At 44.1% G+C, this 9,804-nt stretch overlaps 1 non-coding gene across 1 annotated transcript; it reads right to left on the bottom strand.

The window, feature by feature from the left end:
• Positions 1 to 3,463: 3,463 nt before the first annotated feature.
• LOC119948460 lies at positions 3,464 to 3,601 on the bottom strand. The gene has a single exon (XR_005456854.1). It is a non-coding gene; the product is annotated as a small nucleolar RNA SNORA7 (small nucleolar RNA).
• Positions 3,602 to 9,804: the final 6,203 nt, after the last annotated feature.

The following is a 9,804-nucleotide window of genomic DNA, read 5'->3' as shown; positions in this document are numbered from 1 at the left end:
CTTGAGGATGGGAGGCAAAGGAGGTTGAGGGGGTGGATTTTGAGAGAAGGCAGGAGATCTCCTCTAGAGATACTGCTGGGAAATATGAGGGAGTTGAAGGAGGGGCAGGGGAGATTTTAGGGAGATCACACCTGATGGTTTCAATATGGGCGAGGGATGGGGGAGGTGGGGGGAACAGGGGGCTTGAGGAAGGATTTAACAACTGATGAGGGCAATGAATAAGGGTGTCATTAAGGATGGAGAAATAATTTTGCCATACAGAGGAAAGGGCAGAATTAAAGCACGCAAGGATAAAATTGAAGTGGATGAGGACAGCCTAATATTTAGATTTCTAACATCAGCGCTCTGTGGTTCATGCACAAGAGCGAAGGAGGTAGACTGTGTAGGTGATCCAGTGCTGTGGGTTAGTGGTACGAAATTGACAAAGGGGTAGGGGAGTGAGTGAGTTGAGTTCAGTAGAGAGGGTGGTGTTGAGAGTGTCAATTTGGTCATCAAGGGAAGGTAGCTTGGGTATGGAGGCTAAGTGGGTCATGATGGATTGAGAAAATTAGATGGGGTCAAAGGATCAGCAGTCTCTGTGGGACAACAGCACAAATTTCCCACATGGGACTCACAGTCTAAGTAAGAGGGAGTAGGATTTAATCCCCATTTTACAGATGCAGTAGCTGAATCACAGAGAATGAAGTTACTTTTTATGGTATTTGTTAAGTGCTTACCATGTGCCAGGCACTGTGCAAAATGCTAGGGTAGATTCAAGCTAATCAGGTTGGACACAGTCCAGGTTCCACAAGGGGCTCACAGTCTTGATTCCCATTTTACATATGAGGTAACTGAGGCCCAAAAAAGTTAAGTGACTTGCCCAAGGTCACATAGCAGACACACGGCAGAGCCAGGATTAGAACCCAGGTCCTCTAACTCCCAGGCCTGTGGATATTCTACTGGGCATGCTGCTTCTCTACAGTCCCTGTTCCACAAGGGGCTCACAATCTAAGAGAAAAGGAGAGCAGGTAATCTATCCAAGCCCATGGCAGAGCTGGGACTAGAACCAGAATCCCCACTAGGTCATGCTGCTTTCCAGGACATGCAGATAGCCTAAAAAATTCACCAAGATCCTCCAGTTACTTCATGATGAAATAGTTGGTAAGAGTCGGAGTTGAAGATGCCCTGTCTAACCCTTCCTCCATCATTGTTGGAATGAAGCAGACCTGCGTGGAGGATTCCTATGCTGCCATGCTGGAAGATTGATAAGAAAACTGCAAGCTGGGAATCAGAATACATTTCTGATCTGCACAGAAATTCTTCTAGTCCAACAGCCTACATTTTTCTTCAAAAGTCTTTGAGACAGTAGTTCCAAGACTGCTTCATGCAGATGACTAGGCTCTAAAGACACGCACACAAGAAAACACGGAAGTAACTATAAACTGCTCTACAGTTGTAGTACAGCCTATGGACTGACAACAATCAGTCTTTGGATTGAGCATTTATTGTGTGCAGAGCACTGTACCAAGAGCCTTTTTTTCTGGTAGTTGTAAAGTGCTTACTATGTGCGAGGCACTGTTCTAAGCGCTGGGGTAGACACAAGCTGAACAGGTTGGACACAGCCCATGTTCCACATAGGGTTCACAGTCTTAATCCCCATTTTATAGGTGTGGTAACTGAGGAACAGAGAAGTTTTGTGACAAATGATGGAGCCGGAATTGGAGGGTAAATACCACAGAGTTGGTGGACACGTTCCCTGCCCACAACCAATTTAAAGTCTAGAAAACAAGAAGACAATGGAAGCTATTTACCAGCCTACGACCAGTAAACCCTACACACAACCAAATATTTTCATTAATAGTGCAGAACATATAGTTGTCACTGAATTCTTCTACCAAGCACGGCCAGATGAACTCTTCTGTGGAACCCAAGTGATTATATTTTTTTTTTGTGGGGTCCCTGTAGAGAATTCTCTCTCCTAATTTTAAACAAAATAAGCATAATTCTGACATTGAAGCTACTAATGCTATGTTGTTGTCTTATGCTGTTGAGTCGTGTCTGATCCATAGCGACACCATGGACACATTCATTCATTCATTCAATCATATTTATTGAGCGCTTACTGTGTGCAGAGCACTGTACTAAGCACTTGGAAAGTACAATTTGACAATAGATAGAGACAATCTCTACCCAACAACGGGCTCACAGTCTAGAAGGGGGGTGGGGGGACAGACAACAAAACACATAGACAGGCATCCATAGCACCAAAATAGACAAATAGAATTATAGATATATACACCATTAATAAAATAAATAAAATAATAAATATGTACAAATGTACACAAGCATTGTGGGGTGGGGAAGGGGATAGAGCAGAAGGAGGGATTAGGGGTGATGGGAGGGGAGGAGGAACAGAGGAAAAGGGGGGCTCAGTCTGTGGAGGCCTCCTGGAGGAGGTGAGCTCTCAGTAGGGCTTTGAAGGGGGGAAAAGAGCTAGTTTGGTGGATGTGAGGGGGGAGGGCATTCCAGGCCAGAGATAGGACACGGGCCAGGGGTTGACGATGGGACAGGCGAGAACGAGGCACAGTCAGGAGGTTAGCGGCAGAGGAGCAGAGTGTGTGGGCTGGGCTGTAGGAGAGAAAGGAGGTGAGGTAGGAGGGGGTGAGGTGATGGAGAGCTTTGAAGCCAATAGTGAGGAGTTTTTGCTTCATGCGAAGGTTGATAGGAAACCACTGGAGATTTTTGTGGGGGCTGGGAGGGGGGTGACATGCCCAGAGCGTTTTGGTAGAAAGATAATCTGGGCAGCAGAGTGAAATATAGACTGAAGTGGAGAGAGACAGGAGGGTGGAAGATCAGAAAGAAGGCTGATGCAGTAATCCAGTAGGAATATGATGAGAGATTGTACCAACGAGGTAGCAGTTTGGATGGAGAGGAAAGGGTGGATCTTGGCGATGTTGTGAAGGTGAGACCGGCAGGTTTTGGTGACAGATTGGTTGTGTGGGGTGAATGAGAGAGCAGAGTCAAGAATGACATCAAGGTTACGGGCTTGTGAGACGGGAAGGATGGTAGTGCCGTCCACAGTGACGGAAAAGTGAGGGAGAGAACAGGGTTTGGGAGGGAAGAGAAGGAGCTCAGTCTTGGACATGTTGAGTTTTAGGTGGCAGGCGGACATCCAGGTGGAGGTGTCCTGAAGGAAGGAGGAGATACGAGCCTGGAGGGAGGGAGAGAGAACAGGGGAGGAGATGTAGATTTGGGCGTCATCTGCGTAGAGATATAGTTGAAGCCATGGGAGTGAATGAGTCACCAAGGGAGTGAGTATAGAGAACAGCTACCTCCATCTGCAATTGTTCTCAAACTGTATCCATAGACTTTTCTTGGTAAAAATATGGAAGCAGTTTACCATTGCCTCCTTCCGCATAGTAAACCTGAGTCTCCGCCCTAGACTCTCTTCCATGCCACTGGTGCCCAGCACAGGTGAGTTTTGACTTATAGCAGATTGCCTTCCACTCTCTAGCCACTGCCAAACCTAGGAATGGAATGGATATGCCTCTGCTTGACTCTCCCTCCAGTAGTCAAGACTGGTAGAATGCTGGAAACTCTCTAGGTGCGACCCTGAGAGGTGATTAATGCTATACTATACTTGTATTTTAATGAACAAAGCCATTCTGTTGCCACATTTTAAACTTAAAAATTGTAGAATATCATTTAAATTCAAACCAGCCTACATGTAACTTCTTACAGCAATTATATATGCCCCAAACCAAAGAAAATACATATTTGAAGGGGTCGCCCATGACGGCCAGTTCCACTGGCCCTCGACTGTGAGCTCACTGTGGGACAGGGATATCACTCTTTATTGTATTGTTCTTTCCCAAGTGCTTAGTACAGTGCTCTGCACCCAGTAAGTGCTTAATAAATACGATTGAATGAACGAATTAATGAGTGAGAAGGAGGAGAAAGTCAAGAGAGTCACTCCATGATAACTCTATCAGAGGGAAGTGAAAATAGGTAGCCAAGCCAATCATCAAGATTGTGATATGTGATGCCAATTTGTACTTCCCAAGCGCTTAGTACAGTGCTCTGCACATAGTAAGCGCTCAATAAATACGATTGATTGATTGATTGATTGATCAAGAAGGATTGAGGAGGAAGGATCGAGGATTGAGTGGTTTGCTCCAAATTGTTTTCATTGTTACCAAATTCAGTACCCATTAAACTAGAGAAACAGCATGGCCTAGTTGATAGAGTACAAGCCTGGGAGCTAGAAGGACCTGGGTTCTAATCCTGTCTCTGCCACTTGTCTGCTGTGTAACCTTGGGCAAGCCACTTCCCTTCTCTCTGCCCCATTTACCTCATCTGCAAAATAGGGATTAGGTCTATGAGCCCCATGTGGACTGTGCCTGACCCGATTTACCTGTATCTGCCCCAGCACTTAGTACAGTGCCTGGCACCTAGTAAGCGCTTCACAAATACCACAATTATTATTATTATTATTCTTGTTGAGATGTCAGATCTTGGTGTCTGTCTGTGGTAGAGTGTAAAGGAGAAGCTCCGGGTGTCGGGGAGATGTGTGAACCTGGAGAGAGTCATAGGACAGGGAGGAAGTGCTTTCTCCATCAGCTTCCAACCCTGGGAGTGGGTGGTAGGTTGGACCCCAGTGACCCCTTCACCTTTACAGCATCAGTCGATGGGTGGTGGCAATGAAAGGGGTGCAGAGACATGGGGATAACTTAGTAGAAAAGATCTCCAAATCTGTTTTAGAAGAATTGACGAACTGGAGGGCTTTAGTACATAGCAGAGGCTGATGGGGGTCCAGAAGTTCATAAAGTGAATCTGGGGGACTCTTTTGGTCGGGATTGGGAGTGAGAACCCCTAGTAGCATTGCAACTCCTTAGCCCAAGTCTATGGACTTGTAGACTCCAAAGTCCCTTTATTAATCTGGCCCAGTACCCTAAGCGGTGTGCTGTCTAAGGTAAGAGATGGTAAACAGAATCAAGTCTGCCACTAGAGCTTTACGCTGCAAAACAGGGTAAGGTGACAATGGGGCATCAAATTCAGAAGGACCTGGGTTCTAATCCCAGCTCTGCCATTTTTCTGCTGTGTAACCTTGGCCAAGTCATTTCATTTCTTTGGGTCTCAGTTACCTCATCTGTAAAATGGAGATTGAGAATATAAGCCTTATGAGCATGGTGTAGTGGATAGACATGAGCCTCGGAGTCAAAAGGTCATGGGTTGTAATCCCAGCTCCACGTCTTGTCTTGGGCAAGTCACTTAACTTCCCTGAACCTCAGTTACTTCATTTGTAAAATGGGGTTTGAGACTGTGAGCCCCACATGGGACAGGGACTGTGGCCAAACTGATTTGCTTCTATCTACCCTCTTGCTTAATACAGTGCTTGGCACATAGTAAGCACTTAACATATACCATTAAAAAAAAGCATACTTAACATCAAATGGCAGGACAAGATTAGCAACAGTGAGATCCTGGAACACAGTCATCTCACTAGAATAATAATAATAATAATGATTCACTGCATCAACGCAATGCTCTCAGAAGCATAGTTCATTGGACAGGACCTATGAGAAGAATGGATGACACAGGATACCTAAGCAACTGTTGTATGATGAACTGAAAAGGGGCTGATACAAGCCATGAGGGCGGAATAAACAATATAAAGGCACAGAAAAACACAGTTTCAAATAATGTGAAATAGCAGAGGACTGTTGGGAGGTCACTGAAGTGGATAGACTACCCTGGCAGGGAGCAATCAGGAGAGAGGTTGTTCTCCTTAAGCAAAGGTTTTGTAAAGATTGGGATGCCAATAAGCAGGTTCAAAAACAGACCCAAGTCCTGTATGGAATAAATCCATTAATGCAGTAAGGATCTGTCCTTAAGTGCAAGCAATGCAAGTAGGGTGTGTTTTCAGCCAGAGCCACGTGCAAAGCTACCTGTTCTCCTGCCTACTTAGACTGTGAGCCCAATGTGGGATAGGGACTGTGTCCAATCTGATTATCTGGTATCTAGTCCAGTGCTTAGTCTAGTGCTTCGTTCAGTGCTTGGCACAAAGTGCTTACCAAATACCATTTAAAAATACATAGGATCTTCATCTTCAGAAAGGAAGGCCAGCTACATCAACACATATTCCTACATGTGCATGAAAAGAAAGGAGAAAAGATTGTGTTGGAGTTAGTGGATCATATTCTGTTTTGGCCTAAAAAAGGAAGTGTTTTAGTTATGTTTTAAAGGAAAGATGTGGATTGTTGCGTTGGGAAAAAAGAGGCCATTCTAAGCTCAGTCCTAGAAAAATGTGATGCTAGCGATAACGTTTGAAGAGAAAATTGGCCACAGGGTCATCATTTGCAACTGGCCAATGTCAGTGAATTGATTTCCAGGAGCATGTGAGGTCTTTGAGGTCCCCGGGTTTTACCTCAGGGATCTTAGCTTGGCCTTTATCCCTAGTTTATCATTATTATTATTACTATTTATCATTACTACTAATAATAATAGTACTAACGACAACAACAGCAAAATAGTGGTGTTAGTTAAGCCCTTACTATGTGCCAAGCACTATATTAAGCACTGGAGTAAATACAGGATAATCAGATCAGACAAAGTCCCTATCATTCATTCATTCATTCACTCAATCGTATTTATTGAGCGCTTACTGTACTAAGAGCTTGTGAAGTACAAGTTGACAACAGATAGAGATGGTCCCTACCCAACAATGGGCTCACAGTCTAGAAGGGGGAGACAGACAACAAAACAAAACATGTAGACAGGTGTCCAGTCATCAGAACAAATAGAATTAAAGCTAAATGCACATCATTAACAAAATAAATAGAATAGTAAATACGTACAAGTAAAATAGATAGAGTGATAAATCTGTACAAACATATATACAGGTGCTGCGGGGAGGGGAAGGAGGTAGGGTGGGGGGGATGGGGAGGAGGAGAGGACTACATAGGGCTCATAGTGGAAGGGGAGAACAGGTATTGAATCCCCAGTTTACAGTTGAGGAAACTGAGGCACAGAGACATGAAATGACCTGCCCAGGGCACAGAGCTAGGATTAGAACCCAGGTCCTCTGATTCCCTGGACCGTGCTCTTTCCACTAGGCTATGCTGCTTCCTGTTAAAGGGTTCCTATATTAGTTCCAATCAAAATGAACCTGCTAGAGGGTACCACCTCTACAGGAATGGTCAGCATCCTGGGATGATCAGCCATCACAACTCACCAATCCAAAGAAACCCCCAAGGATAATCAATCAATCATTTATATTTATTGAGGGCTTGCTGAGCGCAGAGCACAGAACTAAGCACTTGGGAGCATACCACATAGCAGAGTGTAGACATGTTTCTTGCCCACAAGGAGCTTAACAGTCTAGAGGCGGAGACAGGCATTAATATAAATAAAGAAATTACAGGTATGTATGTAAGTGCTGTGGGGCTGAGGGTGAGTTGAATAAAGGGTGCAAATCCAAGTGCAACTTGGTTAACTCTTGGAGCTGTAGGGTCTGGAGTGTTGGGGAAGGCATCTTCTCCCTTCCCAGCCACCAGCCTCTAGCAATAATGGGCATTATATTCATTCAGTCATTCATTCAATCATATTTATTGAGCACTTACTGTGTGCAGAGCACTGTACTAAGCGCTTGGGAAGTACAAGTTGGCAACATATAGAGACGGTCCCTACCCAACAACGGGCTCACAGTCTAGAAGAGGGAGACAGACTACAAAACAAAACATGTGGACAGGTGTCAAGTCATCAGAATAAATGGAAGTAAAGCTAGGTGCACATCATTAACAAAATAAATAGAATAGTAAATATGTACAAGGATACACACATATATATGTGTGTATCCTTGTACATATTTTATTCTGTACATATTTATTCTGATATATATATATATATATATATATATCAGAAGGTCATGTAGTCCAAAATATATTTTCCCTGAGGAAAAATGTCTCAGATAGGAGTTCCTGGATGTCATCTCACAAAACCTAAAGCATCTCTTTCTTTATCCAGCTATTTAACAGCTTGATTTAACCTTCCTGTTCTGAATCCCTTCCTTTATATGTAAACAAATGGCAGACAGCTCTTTTAAGAACCACCCATCCCTCTCACAACGTATTCCCTCAGTCACAGCACTTATTCAATGTACATACACCTAAATGGTATCCTTAATCTCGAGCCCTTTCCCCAGTCACCTCTTGTCAAGCCCACACAAGCTATATACTCAACCAGCAGAGAAGATTCAGCAGGGATAAAACAAGGGAAGGTGATTGGTATAGTGCTTTTTCCATGATAAATGACTTATCTCATCACCTCCCTTAAGGAGCACTTGCAACCAGGTGTGCACACCTGCAGGCCCACATTCAATTCACAAAGCAAGTAACAACCGTAGAATCTGAGAACTGGAAGGAACCTCAAAAATAATTTGGTTCATCCCCCCGCCTGCCTCCAGGCAAGACTGTATTTAAAGCACCCCAGAGAGGTGGGTGTCTCTCCTATACTGAAAGACTCAGGTTGCATTGTCAAGATAAAGCAAATAGAGAGTAAAAAAGAAAAAAAAAACAGGACTAGGAAAGGCAGCTTGAAGGCAAGGATCATGTCTACCAACTCTATTGTACTCTCGCAAATGCTTAGTACAGTGCCCTGCATACATTTATGTGCTCAATGATAATAATAAAGATAAAAGCAGTGTGGTCTAGTGGAAAGAGAGTCAGAAGACACGGGTTCTAATCACGGCTCTGCCTTTAGTCTGCTGGGTGATTTAGGGACAATCATTTCACTTCTTGGCCTCAGTTACCTCATCTGGAAAATGGGGACTAAGACTGTGAGCCCCAGGTGGGACATGGTATCCAACCTGATTAGCTTGTATCTAGCCCAGCACTTAGTACATTGCCTGGCACATAGTGAGAGATTTAACAAATACCAAAATAATTATTAATCCATCGGGCTGCACTTCTACAACCCAGCCCACGTACTTTGCTCCTCTGGTGTTAACCTTCTCACTGTGCCTCGATCTCACCTGTCTTGCAGTCGACCCCGGCTCACGTCCTACCTCTGGCCTGGAATACCCTCGGCTCTTCAAATTCACCAGACAATAACTCTCCCCCTCCGCCCTTCAAAACCTTATTGAAGGCACATCTCTTCCAAAAGGCCTTCCCAGACTAGTGCTAAATACGATTGAATGAATGAATAATAATAATTCTGGTATTAAGCGCTCACTGTGTGCCAGGCACTGTACTAAGCTAAACTGAGCCCCAGAGAAGTGAAGTGCCTTGCCTAAGGTCACACAGCAGACAAGTGGTGGAGCCAGGATTAGAACCCATGACCATCTGATTCCCAGGCCTGTGCTCCATCCACTATGCCATGCTGCTTCCCAATAAATAAATACTAAATAAATGCTCAATAAATACTATTGATTGACTTCCCCCTAGTCCGTAAGCTCCTTGTGGGCAGGGAATGTATCTAACTATTCTATCGTATTTACTCTCCCAGGTGCTTAGTATAGTGGTCTGCACACAGTAAATGCTCAATAAATACCGTTGATTGTGTCCATGGGTAGATTCTCATTTGGGATGGAATGGATGTGATCTTGTCTGAAGGTAGAAGTCCAACTACATGATTTTTCATAATGTTTCCAACCCTAGGATTCTATAATACAAGCAAGGCATTTTAGGTCCTCATTCAGCATTCAATAGTTAGAGCAAGAGGGCAAACACGTAGGCTAGGAAAAGATAAATAGAAGGAGAAAGCTTTTTTAAAAAGCAGCCATACCTTTAGAGAAGCCCTTAGAGAAGTAGCGTGGCTCAGTGGAAA

Source organism: Tachyglossus aculeatus, chromosome X4 (assembly GCF_015852505.1).
Source record: "Tachyglossus aculeatus isolate mTacAcu1 chromosome X4, mTacAcu1.pri, whole genome shotgun sequence".
Taxonomy (NCBI): domain Eukaryota; kingdom Metazoa; phylum Chordata; class Mammalia; order Monotremata; family Tachyglossidae; genus Tachyglossus; species Tachyglossus aculeatus.
The sequence above is the reverse complement of the archived record's forward strand: the minus strand, read 5'-3'. Positions and strand labels throughout refer to the sequence as shown.